At 40.6% G+C, this 18,364-nt stretch overlaps 1 protein-coding gene and 1 pseudogene across 2 annotated transcripts in view; one reads left to right on the top strand and one right to left on the bottom strand.

Annotated features, from left to right (window-relative positions):
- COQ8A (coenzyme Q8A) overlaps positions 1–18,364 on the top strand; it is a 59,793-nt gene that overhangs the window by 30,973 nt on the left and 10,456 nt on the right. The gene's annotated exons all lie outside the window — the stretch shown is intronic.
- On the bottom strand, positions 10,891–12,130 carry LOC143690849 (coiled-coil domain-containing protein 91 pseudogene; annotated as a pseudogene).

Raw genomic sequence — 18,364 nt, 5'->3', positions numbered from 1 at the left:
ATTCATCATCGTGATCATTTCTTAGAACATTTGCATCAGTTCAGAAAAAGAAAAAAAAATTATACATACCATACCCCTTACCCCTCCTTTTCATTGATCACTAGCATTTCAATCTACTAAATTTATTTTCACATTTGTCCCGCCTATTATTTATTTATTTTTAATCATATGTTTTATTCATCTGTCCGTACCGTAGATACAAGAGCATTAGACACAAGGTTTTCATAATCACACAGTCACATTGCGAAAGCTGTATCATTATACAATCATTTTCAAGAAACATGGCTACTGGAACACAGCTCTACATTTTCAGGCAGTTCCCTCCAGCCTCTCCATTATACCTTACCTACAAAGGTGATATCTATTTAATGCGTAAGGATAACCTCCAGGATAACCTCTTGACTCTGTTTGAAATCTCTCAGCCACTGACGCTTTATTTTGTCTCATTTCTCTCTTCCCTCTTTTGGTTGAGAAGATTTTCTCAATCCCTTGATGCTAAGTCCCAACTCATTCTAGGATTTCTGTCCCACGTTGCCAGGAAGGTTTACACCCCTGGGAGTCATGTCTTACATAGAGATGGGGAGGGCTTGTTGTGTTGGCTGAGAGAGAGAGGCCACATCTGAGCAACAAAAGAGGTTCTCTGAGGGTGACTCGTAGGCCTAATTTTAGGTAGGAAAATTATCTTTTAGCTTATCCTTTGTGGGGATAAGTTTCATATGAACAAACTCCAAGATTGAGGGCTCAGCCTACAGCTTTGGTTGTCCCCACTGCTTGTGAGAATATCAAGAATTCTCCACATGGGAAAATTGAATTTTCCTCCTTTCTCATCATTCCCCCAAGGGGACTTTGCAAGTACTTTTTTATTCACTGTTCAAATCAGTCTGGGATTTATCAGCGCATCACTCTGGACAAACCTACAAAATCTCATGCCCTACTCAAGGTTCCATGTACTTACGGTGTTCAATTAAACTGTCCGCATAAGTTATATTAGGAAATGCACTAGTCAAAATGTAAGTTTTGTACTAAATAAACATTTCTTGCTTTAGTCTCCCACTTAAAGTTTTAGAATATGAATTACCATCTATTTTCAACACCCTGGAGTATTGACATTCCTTTGTTCTTTCTCATGCAAAAACATTTTTAAATTTGTACATTTAGTCACTATCATTAAACATTCTAGGCATCCCTAGAGTATACCATCTCAGTCTTTATCGCCTATCTTGCCTTCTGATTTCGTTTGTGCCCCCAGGCCTCCTCTCTCTATCATTCTCACATTCAGCTTCATTCAGTGTTCTAACATTATTGGATTATAGTTAGGTAGTATTGTGCTATCCATTTCTGAATTTTTACAATCAGTCCTGTTGCACAATCTGTAACCCTTCAGCTACAATTACCCAGTATCTACCCTAGCTCTATCTCTTGATGGTTTCTGTTCTTAAATGAAGTTCTTCAAGTTCAATCACTAATGTTAAGTGAGACCCTATGGTATTTGTCCTTTTGTTTCTGGCTAAACTCACTCAGCATAATGTCCTTAAGATCCATCCATGTTGTTACATACTTGGTGTTCTAGTTTGCTGGTTGCTGGAATGCAACACACCGGAGGCAGATTAGCTTTTAATAAAAGGGAATTTAATTCGTTAGTTCTTCAGAGGAAAGGCAGCTAACTTTCAACTGAGGTTTTCTCTTACATGGGAAGGCACAGGGTGATCTCTGCTGGCCTTCTCTCCAGGCCTCTGGGTTCCAGCAACTTTCCCTGGGGTGATTTTTTTCTGCATCTCCAAAAGCCTGGGCTGAGCTGTGAGTGCTGAGATGAGGTATGCTGAACTACTTGGGCTGTGCTAATGTTGTGCTCTCTCATATAAGCCCCAGCCAATTAAGTCAAACATCATTCATTGCAGCAGGTACACTCCTAGCCGACTGCATATGTATTCAGCAACAGATGAGGTAGGTTCATGTACTTTAGGCTCATATCCACAGCAATAGAACTAGGCACCTTCACCTAGCCAAGTTGACACCTGAATCTAACTACCACACTTGGTAACCTTATTGTCTTACAGCTGCATAATATTCCATCATACATATATACCATAGCTTGTTTAGCCACTCATCTGTTGATGGACATTTGGGCTGTTTCCATCTCTTGGCAATTATAAATAATGCTGCTATAAACATTGGTGTGCAAATATCCATTTGCGTCCTTGCCCTCATGTCCTTGCCCTCATGTCCTCTGAGCATCGGTATTGCCAGATCATATGGCAATTCTATACTTAGTTTCCTGAGGAACCACCAAATTGCCTTCCGCAGTGGTTGTACCATTTGACATTCCCACCAAGAGTCGATAAGTGTGCCTCTTTCTCCACATCCTCTCCAACACTTGTTGTTTTCTGTTTTATTGATAATGGCCATTCTGGTGGGTCTGAGATGTTATCTCATTGTGGTTTTGATTTGCATTTTCCTAATAGCCAGGAAAGTTGAGCATCTTTTGATGTGCCTTTTAGCCATTTGTATTTCCTCTTCTGAGAAGTAGCTGTTCATGTCTTTTGCCCATTTTGTAATTGGGTTGTCTGTCTTTTTGTTGTTGAGTTGAACAATCTCTTTATGTATTCTGGATACTAGACCTTTATCTGATATATAATTTCCAAATATTGTCTCCCATTGTGTAGGCTGTCTTTTTACTTTCTTGACAAGTTCTTTGATGCACAAAAGTGTTTAATTTTGAGGACTTCCCATTTCTTTCTTTCTTTCTTCAATGCTTGTGCTTTGGTCTTCAATGCTTGTGCTTTGGGTGTAAGATCTGGAAAATCACTTCCTATTATAGGATTTATAAGATATTTTCTACATTTTCTTCTAACAGTTTTATGGTCTTAGATCTAATGTTTAGGTCTTTGATCCATTTTGAGTTAATTTTTGCATAGGGTGTGAGATATGGATCCTCTCATTCTTTTGCATGTGGATATCCAATTCTCTGGGCACCTTTTATTGAAGAGACTGTTCTGTCCCAGGTGAGTTGGCTTGACTGCCTTGACAAAGATCAGTTGTCCATAGATGAGAAGGTCTATATCTGAACACTCTATTAGATTCCATTGGTCAATATATCTATCTTTATGCCAGTCCCATGCTGTTTTGACTACTGTGGCTTCGTAATACACCTTAAAGTCAGATAGTGTGTGACCTCCGACTTCATTTTTCCATCTCAGGATATTTTTAGCTATTTGGGGCACCCTGCCCTTCCCGATAAATTTGGTTATTGGTTTTTCTATTTCTGCAAAGTAAGTTTTTGGAATTTTAATTGGTATTGCTTTGAATCTATAAATCAATTTAGGTAGAATTGACATCTTAACTATATTTAGTCTTCCAATCCATGAACATGGTTGCCCTTCCATTTGTTTGGGTCTTCTGTGATTTCTTTTAGCAATTTCTTGTAGTTTCCTTTGTATAGGTCTTTTATATCCTTAGTAACTAATTTATTCCTAAATATTTTATTCTTTTGGTTGCAATTGTAAATGGAATTTTTTTCTTGATTCCCCCTCAGATTGTTCATTACTAGTGAATAGAAATGCTACAGATTTTTGAGTGTTGCTCTTGTAACCTGCCACTTTGCTGTACTCATTTATTAACTCCAGTGGTTTTGCTGTGGATTTTTAACATAGAGTATCATGTCATCTGCAAACAGTGAGAATTTTACTACTTCCTTTCCAATTTTGATGCCTTGCATTTCTTTTTCTTGTCTAATTTCCAACTAGAACTTCTAACGCAGTGTTGAATAACAGTGGCGATAGTGGAAATTCTTGTCTCATTCCTGATCTCAGGGGGAAAGTTTTCGGTTTTTCCCCATTGAGGATGATGTTAGCTCTGGGTTTTTCATAAATTCCCTTTATCATGTTGAGGAAGTTCCCTTCTGTTCCTATCCTTTGAAGTGTTTTCAACAAGAAAGGGTGTTGGATTTTGTGAAATGCCTTTTCTGCATCAATCTGAGATGATCATGTGGTTTTTCTGCTTTGGTTTGTTGATATGGTATATTACATTAATTGATTTTCTTATATTGAGCCATCCTTTTATACCTGGGATGAATCCTGCTTGGTCGTGTAGAGAGATTGGTCTGTAATTTTCTTTTTGTAGTATCTTTGTCTGGCTTTGGTATGAGGATGATGTTAGCTTCATAGAATGAGTTAAGTAGCCTTCCCTCCTCTTCAATTTTTTTGAAGAGTTGAGCAGGATGTGAAGCTATCTGGTCCTGGATTTTTCTTTTTTGGGAGCTTCTTAATGACTAATTCAATTTCTTTACTTGAGATTGATTTGTTGAGGTCATCTGTTTCTTCTTGAGTCAGTATTGGTTGTTCATCCCTTTCTAGGAAGTTGTCCATTTCATCTACAGTGTCTAGTTTATTAGCATAAAGTTGTTCATAGTATCCTCTCATTACCTTCTTTGTTTCTGCAGGATCAGTGGTTATGGCTCCTCTTCCATTTCTGATTTTATTTATTTGTATCCTCTCTCTTCTTTTTGTCCACCTCGCTAAGGGCCCATCAATCTTAATGATTTTCTCATAGAACCAACTTCTGGTTTTGTTGATTTTTTTCAATTGTTTTCACGTTGTCAGTTTCATTTATTTCTGTGCTAATTTTCATTATTTCTTTCCTTTTGCTTGCTTTGGGGTTAGTTTGCTGTTCTTTCTTTATAGAGAAAGTCCAAGTGGACAGTTATACCTCGATTTTTGCTGTTCTTTTTTGATATAGGCATTTAGGGCAATAAATTTCCCTCTTATCACTGCCTTTGCTGCATCCCATAAATTTTGATATGTTGTGTTTTCATTTTCATTTGCCTCGAGATATTTACTGATTTCTCTTGTAATTTCTTCCTTGACCCACTAGTTGTTTAAGAGTGTGTTGTTGAGCCTCCATATATTTGTGAATTTTCTGGCCCTCTGCCTATTATTGATTTCCAACTTAATTCGTTTATGATCTGAGGAAGTGTTTTATATGATTTCAGTATTTTTAAATTTATTGAGACTTGTTTTATGACCCAGCATATGGTCTATCCTTATCCTTGAGAATGATCAGTGAGCACTTCAGAAAAAGATGTATCCTGCTTTTGTGGGGTGTAATGTTCTATAAATTTCTGTTAAGTCTTGCTCACTTACTGAATTATTCAAATTCTCTGTTTCTTTATTGATCCTCTGTCTAGATGTTCTGTCGATTGATGAGAGTGGGGAACTGAAGTCTCCCTCCCAACTATTAATGGGAGATGAGTGTATTTCTCTTTTCAGTGTTTGGCGTCATGTATTTTGGAGCATTCTGGCTTGGTGCATAAATATTTATGATTGTTATGTCTTCTTGTTGAATTGTTTCTTTTATTAATACATTGTGTCCTTTGTCTCTTTTAACTGTTTTACATTTGAAGTTTAATTTGTTGGATATTAGTATAGCTATTCCTGCTCTTTTCTGATTGTTATTTGCATGAAATATCTTTTCCCAACCTTTCACTTTCAACCTGTGTTTATCCTTGGGTCTAAGATGCATCTCCTGTAGACAGCATATAGATTGGTCCTGTTTTTTAATCCATTCTGCCAGTCTATGTCTTTTGATTTGGGAGTTTAATCCATTAGCATCTAGTGTTATTACTGTAAGGGCAGTACTTTCGTCTACCAGTTTGCCTTTTGGATTGTATATGTCATATCTAATTTTTCTTCTTTTTACCTTTAGTGATAGTCTTCATTTCTACACTTTTCCACACCTGTCTCTCCTGTCTTTTCCTGTCTGTCTCTAGTGCTCCCTTTAGTATTTCTTGCAGAGCTGGTCTCTTGGTCACAAATTCTCTGTGATTTTTTTGTCTGAAAATGTTTTAATTTCCCCCTCGTTTTTGAAGGACAGTTTTGCTGGATATAGAATTCTTGGTTGGCAGTTTTTCTCTTTTAGTAACTTAAGTATATCATACCACTGTGTTCTTGCCTCCATGGTTTCTGCTGAGAAATCTATGCTTGGTCTTATTTGGTTTCCCTTGTATGTGATGGATTGCTTTTCTCTTGCTACTTTCAAGAATCTTTCTTTGTCTTTGACATCTAGTCATTCTGATTAGTAAGTGTCTTGGAGTATGTCTATTCTGTTTGGAGTATGCTTCACTTCTTGGATCTGTAAAAATTTTAAGTCATTTATAAGAGTTGGGAAATTTTCAGTGATAATTTCCTCCATTAGTTTTTCTCCTCCTTTTCCCTTCTCTTCTCCTTCTGGGACACTCACAATATGTATATTCATGCATGTCATGTTGTCATTCAATTCCCTGAGTCCCTGTTCCTATTTTTCCATTCTTTTCCCTCTATTTTCTTTTGCTTGTCGAATTTCAGATGTCCTGTCCTCCAGTTCACTAATCCTATCTTCTGCCTCTTGAAATCTGACATTGTAGGTTTCCATTGTGTTTTTCATCTCTTCTCCTGTGCCTTTCATTCCCAAGTTCGGTGATTTGTTTTTTACAGATTTTTGATTTCTTCTTTTCGTTCATTCCTTTCCTTCTTTATATCCTCTCTCAATTTATTAATTTGATTTTTGATGAGGTTTTCCAAGTCTGTTCAAACATTCTGAATTAATTGTTTCAACTCCTGTATCTCATTTGAATGGTTTTTTTGTTCCTTTGACTGGGCCGTATTTTCAATTTTCCTAGTAGGAGTCATTATTTTTTGCTGGTGTCTAGGCATTTAATTACCTTAATTAGTTTATTCTGGAGATTGTTTTCACTTTTTTTACCTAGGAATTTCTTGCTGGTTGACTTTGTTGTCTCTCTGTTCTTTGACATTCAGTTCAGCTTATTCTAGACCTCTAGCTTAGGTTTTGTTTAACAGATCACAGTTTTTCAGTTCTTGTTTTCTTGTTTCTTGTCCTGCCAGTATTATTTTCCTTAGGAGGGTCTACTTAGGTATTATAGACCCCAGCCAGATTTTCCCAGACCAAACTGGCGTCCTCTCTGGAGAAAGAGTCACCTGTGTCAGTTTTCCCTGAGGGTGAGAGCCAGCAGATTGAAAGGCTTTCCTATGAAGCTTCTGGACTCTGTGTTTTTCCTATCCTATTTGGTATGTGGTGCTTGTCTGCCTGCAGGTCCCACCAGCATAAGGTGATGGGGTACCTTTAATTTCAGCAGACTCTCCCTGCTGGGGGCATGGTTGAGACAGAGGAGAGGTTGTAGGCTAGCTTTAATTACTTCACTTTTCCAGTCCCTCTGGTCTGAATTCCTCGAGGGAGGGATTCCACCTGAGTTGGGCCCCACCACTCTACTGGGGAAGGCACAGGCTCCAGACAAACTCTCAGACAAGCTTAATTCTGCCCATGCTTGGGGTAGTTGGAGCCTGAGAAGCCCTACAGCTGTATAAAAAGAGTAGTCAAGGCATACAAACACAGCCACAAAAAAGAAAAAGGGAAATCCTTTTCAGAGCAGGACCTCCATTCCTTGGGTTTGCCAATCAAGAGCTTAAGTTGATATGTTGCTCTGTGTATCTCCAGGTCCTATGTGTTCCCTCCTTTCCTTCAGGACCCAGACCTTTTCAAGTATTACGTGCTATTCAATCCAGAAAATCTGTCAGCCCTGCCACCTCTGTGCCTGGGCAAAAACCGGCAGCCTCAGCTTTTACTGGAGGTTCAGCTGAGCTGGGGGTCTATTTTTAGTAGTCAGAATTAGTTAATTAATTCCACATTTGGAGCTTGGTTGTTCTCAACCTCTACTGCTAGTAGTCTCTTTCCTTTCCCACACCTTACTGAGCCGTCATCTTGGCCCTGTCTTTCCACTTTCTTGATAATATCCTTTGCACAAAAGTCTTTAATTTTGAAGAAGTCCAGTGTATCTAGTTTTTGCTTTTATTGCTCTTGCTTTTGGTGTAAAATCTAAGATTCTGTTGCCTAATTTAAAGATCCTGAAGATATTTCTTCATGTTTTATTTTAAGAGTATTATGTGTATTGCTCTTATATTTAGGTTGTTGATCATTTTGAGTTAGTTGTATATGTTTTTTGCATATGATGTAAGCTAGAGGTTCACCTTAATGGCTATCCAGTTTTCCCAGCACCATTTGTTGAAGAAACTATTCTTTCTCTGATTAGTAAATTTGGCACTCTTGTCAAAAATCAGCTGGCCATAGAGGTAAAGATTTATTTGTAAACTCTCAGTTCTGTTTTATTCATATATATATATCTGTCATAAATACCAGTACCATACTATTTGATTACTATAGTTTTGTAATAAGTTTTGAAATCAGGAAGTGTTAGTCCTCCAACTTTGTTCTTTTTTAAGATGATTTTGGCTATATAGGGCCCCTTACCTTTCCTTATAAATTCGATAATTGATTTTTCCTTTTCTGTGAAGAAGGCTTTTGCGATTTTGACAGTTAAAATTCCAAAATTCCAAAATTGCATTGATCTGCAGATCATTTTGGGTGGTATTGACATCTTGACAATATTTAGTCTTCCAATCTATGAATATGATATGTTTTTTCCACTTATTTAGGTCTTCTTTCAGCAATGATTAATAGTTTTCTATGTACAAGTCCCTTACATTCTTGGTTAAATTTTTTCCTAGTTATTTGACTCTTTTTATTGCTATTGTAAATGGAAGTGTTTTCTTGATTTCCTTTTGGATTGTTCATTGGTGGTATTTGGAAACATCACTGTTCTAGTTTGCTACCTGCTGGAATGCAACAGACCAGAGACGGATTGGCTTTTAATAAAAGGGTATTTATTTCATTAGTTCTTCAGAGGAAAGGCAGCTGACTTTCATTTGAGGTTCTTTCTTATGTGAGAAGGCTCAGGGTGATCTCTGCTGGCCTTCTCTCCAGGCCTCTGGGTTCCAACAGCTTTCCCTGGGCTGTTTTCTTTCTGCATCTCCAAAGACCTGGGCTGAGCTGCGAGTGCTGAGATGAGCTATGCTGAGCTGCTTGGGCTGTACTACGTTGCACTCTCTCATATAAGCCCCAGCCAATTAAATCAAACATCATTCATTACAGCAGGCATGCCTCTTAGCCTACTGCAGATGTAATCAGCAACAGATGAGGTTCACGTACCATTGGCTTATGCCCACAGCAACAGAACTAGGTGCCTTCACCTGGCCAAGTTGACAACTGAATCTAACTACCACAACCACTGATTTTTGTGTGTTGATCTTGTACCCTGCTACTTTGCTGAATTAATGTATTAGCTCTAGTAGCATTCTTGTAGATGTTTTGAGATTTCCTTTGAATAGGATATCATTTGGGATAGTTTTACTTCTTTTGTTTTTATTTCTGTGAGGTCAGTAGTTTTTCCTGACCCTGACTTATGATTTGTGTCTGCTTTTTTTTTTGCTTTGTTTACCTAGCTAAAGATTTGTCAGTTTTATTGGTCTTTTTAAAGAATTGTCTTTTGGTTCTGTTGATTCTTTCTGTTGATTTTTCTATTCTCTACTTCATTTATCTCCAGTTTAGTGTTTATCATCTTCTTCCTTCATTTTATATTATACCCCTCTTTATATGTATTAAAGCCTACTTTTTCTGAAATTGATATAGCTGTGCTTCAGCTTTCTTTTATGTAGAAAGAAATCTTTCCTTTTCAATTAGATGATGGATTCTTAGACTTTACACCAAAAGCAATAATATTTCCACGTTTGTCCCCAGTCCCTCAAGGGGACTTTGCAAATACTTTTTAATTTGCCCAGATCACTCTGGGATGTACCGAGCATCACACCATCCTGTATAAACCAGCAAGATCTCACTCCCTAGTCAAGGTCCCATGAAGTGGTGGTGCTCGAATAAGCTGACCACACAAGTTAAATTAGGTAATATATTACCAAAAATATAAATTTTGTACCAAATAAACATCTCTTCCTTTGCTCTCACACAGAAGTTGAGGTTTTAAATTACCATAAATATCATCCTTCACCCTTTAGTCTGATTTACCGTAGACCTGCCCAGATCGTTCATATCTCTAATTGAATTCTGAGCTTTTTTTAGTGGTTTTTTTTTTTTCGGAACTCTTTTTATTGTATTCTGAAATCCCAGAAAAGTACAAAGCCCATGAATGTTGAAGCATTTCAGAAAATAAGATAAAATGCTTGCATATAATTTAATGACAACATGTTAGTTCTGATGTTAAATATATTCATGATTTCACATTGAAGTACACTGTTCAAATTAAATATGTTCTGAAGTACTGGGAAAATATTTCGTATTACGTTTGAATCTAAATTCCTATCAATGGCTCAGTTATATTCTCTTTCTGGGGATTAAGTTCAAGGTTTGACTCATCAGAAAAATGGCTGTATTGATTTGGAGTGCCTTTGAAGAACAGAAATATGAAATAAGCATATATCACACACACACACACCCCTTTAGTTTAGGTGGTATACCAGATCAAAGTTGAGTTAATATAATAATTATATATACTTTTTAATGGTTATCTGTCTTCAGTAGAACAGTGAAAATACATAGATCTAACTGCAGAAAAAAGGTTTGGTAATAGCAGAATGATTCTCTATCATATCAGCTTTTTATATCTAAGTTTCCTAGATAAATAGGTGATGTTCAAGTCCATGCTATTTCTAGCCTTATAATCAAATAAATGTACGGTTATGTTCTGGCATCTTATCAGGAGTCACAATAAAGCGGTAAGTAAAAATATTTACTTACTTTTGCCAAATTCAATAACAGACCACCAGAGGCTATAAAATTTACTTAAGTTTTGGTAATGTGGCAGTTTTCAATGCGTCTGGGGTCTTGCCATACTTTCTGCTACTATCACTATTAAAATAATAGTACAAGTAAAGGAGAAAACCAAAGAAAATAGATTAGATCACTTTGTAGTTCTAAATTTTGAATTGGTTTATCCTTGAACTGGAAGTCAAGTTTTGGAAAGAAAATAAAAGCATCTTTATAACTCGCAGCTTACATATTCAAGGTGTAATGATTTATGCATTGCCAGCGTGGGCTACCTTGTCATGTTCTTACTCAGTATCAGCTGGTTCTGTAGCTATTAAAGCACTTAACTGTTTCCAGGCACAGGAGAGGAACAGTTCCAAACTGGGCAGGCTGCTCTGGCAGATGGCTTGATCAAGTCTTTTCTGTTCTTTTACACACTCGATTAGTTCATCTCTTGTTCTTTTCACTGCCTCTTCCACAACTTTTTCACTTCACTTTTGCTCTTCTATTATTGCTGCCTTAACAGTTTCCTGAGTTATTTTGTTTGTTCTTATACAGCTTTTTGAATTGCCTGAGATAATTTTTCTTGATCTTTTGCATGTGCAGTCTTCCATAATTCCCTTTCTTCAGCATTTACTTTTTCCATTTTTTTTCTTTCTTCTTCTATGGCTTTTAACACTGCATCCCTTCATTGCCCCCTTCTCAAGCTTTGCAGCAGATGATAATGCCTCTTTATTTCTTTGCTTTTCTTCTTCCAAACATTTTCCCAGTATTTCCTTCTTTTCTTGAGGTTGCTGGATCAGATCTTCCTTTATTTTTTCTTTTAGCAGTTCTTTCTCTGTATTTAGCATCTCAAGGAGCCTCTGATGAGTTTGAGGCTGTGAGAATATGCAAATGAAGGCATCATCAAGGCAATATTTCTTCCTGAAGAGTGGTTGCTGGTGATTCTTGGTCCTCCGCCACATGTCAAGGCACCTTTTTCAGTGTTTTAAACAGTTGCTCTATGGGGCAATGCTGACTTTTGTAGCCGCAAAGCTTTAGCTCTGAGTCTCAAGGGTCACACACATACCTGAAGTTCCAGGGACCGACCTGGCTATATACAAGGAGCTTAGCATCGCAGACTTTAGAAATATCCAATGTAATTCCAGAATGGATGTGACTGCTGTAAGGGCTGACAATCTAGGACCCTTTACAATCAGTCTTCCCCTGATAACGCATGCTCTCGAATTTAATTCTCAGATGAGTTTGCACATTATAGTTAGTTCTTGTTAGTGAGACATTATAATATTTGTATTTTCATTTCTGGATTATTTCGTTCAATATTCTGTCCTCAGGTTTCATTCACCTAAGTGCATGCCTCACAACTTCATTGCTTCTTGCAGCCACTCAGTATTCATTGTATGTGTACGCCACAGTTTCCCCTTCCATCAGTCAGTGTACCCTTAGACCGCCTCCATCCATTGTAGAGCACAAACACTGCCGCCATAAACACCAGTGTACAAATGCACATTCCTGTCCTGCTCTCAGTTCCTCTAAGTATACACCTAACTACAGGGTTTCAGGATCATATGGCAACCCCACCCCTAGCCTCCTGTGGAACCACAACATTGTCCTCCAGCGGGGGCTGCACCACTGAGCTTCCCTACCAACTGTGAATAGGAACATCTCTCTCTCAACATTTTCTCCAAGACTTGCATCTCTCTGTTCATTTTTAAACAGTTTTATTCGCATGTCATACAATCCAACCTAAGTAAAAAGTCAGTGGTTCCCAGTATAATCACATAGCCATGACTTCGCCACCAGTCTATATGTAGACATTTCCTTTTCTTCCACAAAGAATCCCATACCCTTCTCCCACATCCCCAGCTTATTGACATTTAGTTTTGGTGTATTGCCTTTGTTATATTCAATGGAAGCATATTACGATGTTTCTGTTAACTGTAGACCCGAATTTGCAGGGACTGTATTTTTTCCTGTATAGTATTCTATTTTCAACACCATCAATGTTGACATTCATTTGTTCTCTCTCATGCAAAAATACTCTTATATATGTATAGTTAATCACCATCATCCTCTTTAGGCATTCCTAAGTTAAAACTGTCTCAGTTTTTTCCTCCATCTTTCCTTCTGGTGTCATACGCACCCCAGCCCTTCTCCCTCCACCACACTCACACTCAGCCTCGCTCAGCGTACTTGCATTATTGTGCTACCATCAGATAGTAGTGTGCCATCCGCTTCTGGATCTTTACAATCAGTCCTGTTGCACATCCTGTACTCCTTCCCATTGGGTTTTTAAGAATCAGGTAACATAAGGAATAGTGTTCTTTTTAATATTAGAAAGCAGTTTGGCTTAGGTTGAGATACAGAACTGATGGTTATGTTGCTTGATTTCCTACAAATTCTGATACCCCTGGGGTTACTGTTAGACCAGAAGGATAGGTCTCTTTGGGATCATTATGCTCCTTTTTCCAAAACTTTGATGTCCCCATCTCAGTGGTAAAGTTAAGAATGAAGAAATGTTGAGTGAATGGGCATGAGTGGGCATTTTAATTTTACCATGTGTAATAATATTTAAAGTAAGACACTATCGCCACTTTTTACTTATTTTTTTTAAAGGACATTTTAACAATGCAAAGGTGCCAAAGACGTGATCCTATGATAAAGTGTAGTGCTGTAAATTGAATAAATTAGCTCTGTGAAAGATTCATTCTATCATCTTTGCTCCCAAACATTGGTTGAGTCTCCCTCTGCTGTGGCAGCACTCCGTGCTTTCACCGCCTGGCGTGATCCCCCTTCATTGCCTTTTCTAGAGGCTTCTTTCCTACAACAGTTATTGGTGGGGTACTTTATTTTCACTGAGATTGTTGAAACCGGAGGTCCTGGGCCTACAGGGCTGTGTAGGAGGTGGGCTTTGCTCTGTTGTCTCTTAGGGGCACTCGCTGTGGCCCTCTGAATTGTTGCTGCCACCACTGCCTTTCCTCCAGCAGCCTCTCCTTTCCTGTGTGCATCGTGGCAGAAGCAGGAAGGGCGCACTGCAGTTGCAGAAGCTCTGCCCCTCTGGCAGGGGTGGGTGGTGGAGCACACTTCTGCTGTCTCAGGAGCACACATCAAAATGGGCTTTTACTTACCTCGCACCCTCTCAGAAGCTCTGAGAAGGAGATTAGGGCAAATGCTATTATCTCCAGAAAAGGAAATTGAGTCAGAACGCCAGCAAGTCATCCCGAGGACTAGGACAGGGAGGCCTCTTGCAAGGCAAAGCCTGGCTCTCGGCCGTCCTCCTTGCAGCTAGCAAAGGGCTGTGCTCCCCTCCCTGCCCACCACCTGGTTCCTGGAATGAACCTGTGAGGACACCCCAGGGAGCTTCCTGCACCTTCTCCTGCCCCCCTTCCTCATGGGCTGTGGGTGAGCCCTTGTCCCTGGTCCCCTCTTCTTGGTTGGAGCTGGGGGATGCGAGGTGAGGGTAGAGAGGGTGGACCTAATTACCAGAGGATTCAAGAGCACTGTGGCAGAAGGGAAAATATCCTGGTCCCATGGCCTTTTCCATGTGGGCTTTCTCGCTCGCCAGATGAGAGGGGCTGTTAGATGGTTGCTGAAAGCACAGGCTCCAGAACAGGTGCATGTCTCCGTGACCTTTTGCTGTCCCCCCTGGAAGTCCCTGTGCCCTCCTGCTGCTGAGGACTCCCTTGAGCCTTGCTCTGTGAAGTTTCTGGCAGGATTTCATCACAGAGAACATTTATCTACTCACTCCTGCAGCACCTCCCACCCAGCCTTGTTACTAACTTGGTATTTATTGGAAGGTATTTTATTTATTTATTTTTAACCTCTGGGGTCCGTCTGGGCAGAAGCCAAGGTGCAGCTTCAGGGTGGGCCTTATACCACTCTAAAGACCTCCAGAGGGGCTGCAGGGAGGCAGGGGCCAGGCTGGTGCTCTCCTCCCTGGGGGAGCCCCCGTAACCCCCATCTCTCCCCGTTTCCTTGACTAAAACGTGTGGCTGTGAGAGCACTGTCAGTCGCTTTCTTGGAACAGGCTATACCTTTGACAGCCCAGGAGGGCAGCCCAGTGGAGCGATCTGGGTCAGGTGTCCTCCACGGTTCCCAGGCCCGGGAGGCCCAGCGGGTGGGGACGCTGCATGGGGCGAAGGTCCCAGGTCTGGGGGTGGCCTGGTGCAGAGATGACGGAAGCTGGGCTCTGCGTATCCTCAGGGTGATCGGGGACCCCAGGCGGAGGCCCTGCCCTTCCAGGGCTCACCCCTTCTGGGTGAGGGAAGAGCCAGGTCAGGCCCTGCCCTTCCTTCTCAACCAGGTTCTCAGGAATTATTATGCCCAGCCCTGGGTGGGTTCAGGGTGGCTGGGCAGCCCTTTATTCCTCGGCATGTCTGTCCAGGTGAGAGTGTCAGCTGTTCACACCCGGACTGCATGGTAAACCTGTCTCCTAGCCGCCCCCCTCCCTCTCCCCTCCAGCAGGTGCTGGGGCCCAGCTCTGGGCTGGCAGGCCCTGGAGGAGCTCAGCAGCCTCTGGCTCTGCTGGGAGCTGTTTGCAGAGCATCTGGTGGCTGTGGGGGCTCAGCTCAGCAGGGTGGCAGGAGCTCAGCAGAAGAGCTGTGGGGCCAGGAGGAGGAAGCTGTGGGGAGGTAGTGAGGGCAAGACCCGCAGCCGTGGCATCTGCCTGGAGTGGCCAGGCTGGGTCATCTGTGACGCTATCTGCTTCTTTCATAGGTTTGTCTTTGGACTTGATCTAGGTAGGGAAAACACCTCGGTTCAGAGATGCACTGGTGAAGGTCACTACAGTTTGAAGGTGAACGTTGTCAGTTATCATGTATTTTGCTGAGTGGGTAGTGTGCTGGGTGAGCGGAGGTGGGCAGGTGAGGGTGAGTTGATGTTTTATCAGGCTCTCAGGTTCGCAGCTCTGGGCCCAGCGCCCTCTGGAGCTGGCAGGGTGGAGGGGCAGATAAAACAAGGCCACTCTGTCTCACCCACCTCCTGCATACTGGTCACCCAGACCCTGCGCCTCAGTCCCCCACACCAGGATGTCCTTCCTGAGGTGTGGGCACACCTAGGAGCCATTTCCAGACAGCTACAGTTTCTTTCTGTGATTGGTGAGCCATGTTGAGCATTTGAAATGTGGCTAGTCTAAGCTGAAATGTGCTGTAACTGTAACATATACATTGGATTTTGAAGACTTAATAAAAAAACAGTTAAGTCCCTAAATTTTATATTTACCTTTTGAGATAATATTTTGTTTGTAATGGGTTAAATAAAGTATATTAATAAAACTAATTCCACCTGTTTCTTTTCACATTTTTTGATGTGTCTGCTAGAACTTTTAAAATTATGTACGTGGCTCACGTTGCATTTCATTTGAACTGTTTTGACCATTTTGAGTAGGGATATGATACTAATAGTGAGCACCTTTATAGAGTTTGCATGTGCCTGGCCTTTTGTGGGCACTTTACTTTTACTAAGTTGCTTAATCCTCACCATAAAACGATGAGGCAGAAACTGCTATTACAAGTAGTGAAACAGAATTTGCACAATTGCCTACTGGTAGGTTAAGATGTATTTTATTTTAATTGAGTTTTCTTTTTTAATAAACTTTATATGTAGAGCAATTTTAGGTTTATAGAAAAATTGTACAGAAAGTACAGAGTTCCCTTCATCCCCCTGAACACACACTGTTTCCCCTAAATGAATGCCTTGCACTAGTGGGGTGCATGTGTTGTAACTGATAACCCGATACTGATGCCCTGTTAGTCACTGAAGTCCATAGTTTACCTGAGGGCCACTTTTCACCTCTGCAGTTCTGTGAGTTTTGACGGATGCCATAATGACATGCATCTACTATTAAGGTATCATGGAGAATAGCTTCACTGCCTTAAAAATGCCCTGTGCTCCACGTCTTCACCCCTTCCCTCTGCACTCTGCTACCCCAACCCCGGGCGACACTGGTCTTTTTACTTTCTCTATAGTTTTGCCTTTTCCACAATGTCATATAGTTGGAATCCAACAATATTAGCTCTTTCACACTGGCTTCTTTCACTTGACAATATGTATTTAAGGTTCCTCAGTGCTTTTTTCATAACTTGATTGCTCATTTCTTTTCATCACTGAATAATATTCCATTGCTTGGATTTGCTGCAGTTTGGATCTCTTAAACGACATCTTGGTTGCCTCCATTTTGGGCAATTATGAATAAAGCTGCTGTGAACATTTGTGTGCAGATTACATGGATGTGAGGTTTTCAACTCTTTGGGATAAACAGGAGTGCAATTGTTGGATCACATGGTAAATCTATGCTTAACTCTGTAATAAACTGTCAGATTATCTTCTAAAGGTGTGGCGCTATTCTGCATTTCCACCACAAGAGAGAGAGTTTCTGTTCCACACACTGTCTCTGGCATTTGGTGGTGTTATTGTTTAACCATTTGCAGTTCCTGTGATAATGAAGTTGAGCACTTTTCATGTGCTTATTTGCTATTTGAATGACTTCTTTGGTGAGATGTCTTTTCAGCTCTTTTGCCCATTTTTAAATTGCGTTTTTCTTATTGTTGAGTTATTTGTATCTTTTGGTTAGAAAACTTTTGTCAGGTGTTTTGCAAATATTTTCTCCCAGTCTATGACTTGTCTTTTCTTTCTCTTATTAGAATCCTTCACTGAACAAACTTTTTTTTAACAAAGGCCGCCTATCGTTCTTTTCTTTAATGGATTACACTTTTGTGTGGTGTTTTGAGGTCATCTAGATTTTTCCTATGTTGTCTAGCTTTGTGTTTTACATTTAGGTCAAGTATTCGATTTGGGTTGATTTCTGTAAGATCAGTGTCTGGCTTCATTTTTTATTTGCATGTGGATGTCCAGTTGTTCAGGTAACGTTTGTTGAAAGACTATCCTTTCTCCACGGGGTTGCCTTTGCTCCTTTGTCGAAGATCAGTTGATTATTTCTGGGCTCTGTGGTCTGTTCCACTGATGTGCTCGGCTGCTCTTCCACTAATATCACACTGTCTTGATCACTGTGCTCTATAGTAAGTCCTAAAGTTGGGAAGTACCAGTCCTCGTACTTTGTTCTTTTTCAGTGTCCTATTGGCACTACTGTTAGATTTGGGAAAACAGGTAAAAATGCACTGCAAAAAATTTAAAAAAAGAGTTGCATTCTTCTGATTTTTAAAATTTATTTTTCATTAATATTTTTCTGATTCATACAAGTAGAAAGTTTAGAAAACACAGAAGCATGAGAAGAAGCACCCAGAGGGCCCCTGGCCTGGGTGTTCTGGTCACTTCCTGGGCCTTTGCTGGCCCTCCTGGCTGCAGTCCCTGCCTACCCCGATGTGGGTCCCTTTCTGTGTCCAGGATTCGCACACTTGGGGAACAGCGAGGATCTGTTCACAGTAAGAGGAAACAGGCCCCAAGCGAGGCGCTTATGCTCCCAGCACGGCCTCAGTGGCATCTCTGGGCCCCTGCGGCCTCATCTGTCTTGAACCGCTTCTAAATGGCTGCCCTCTGGACAAATGAGGAGTTAGTGAACTTCAGTTTAGATCTAGCGCAGAGGGACAGGGAGGGCCCATGGGCCTCAGAGCAGCATTGGAGCTGCCCGTCCCTCCAGATGCCGGGCTCGGGGGGTGGGGGCCCTTCACTCCTGGGAGGCCCATGGGTCCCATCAGGCATTCATGAGTTTTTGCTTTTCCAAAATATTGTGACTCTCACCAAAGCCGTGGCAATTAGAGAATTCTGG

The sequence above is a fragment of the Tamandua tetradactyla genome, chromosome 7 (assembly GCF_023851605.1).
Source record: "Tamandua tetradactyla isolate mTamTet1 chromosome 7, mTamTet1.pri, whole genome shotgun sequence".
Taxonomy (NCBI): Eukaryota; Metazoa; Chordata; class Mammalia; order Pilosa; family Myrmecophagidae; genus Tamandua; species Tamandua tetradactyla.
The sequence above is the reverse complement of the archived record's forward strand: the minus strand, read 5'-3'. Positions and strand labels throughout refer to the sequence as shown.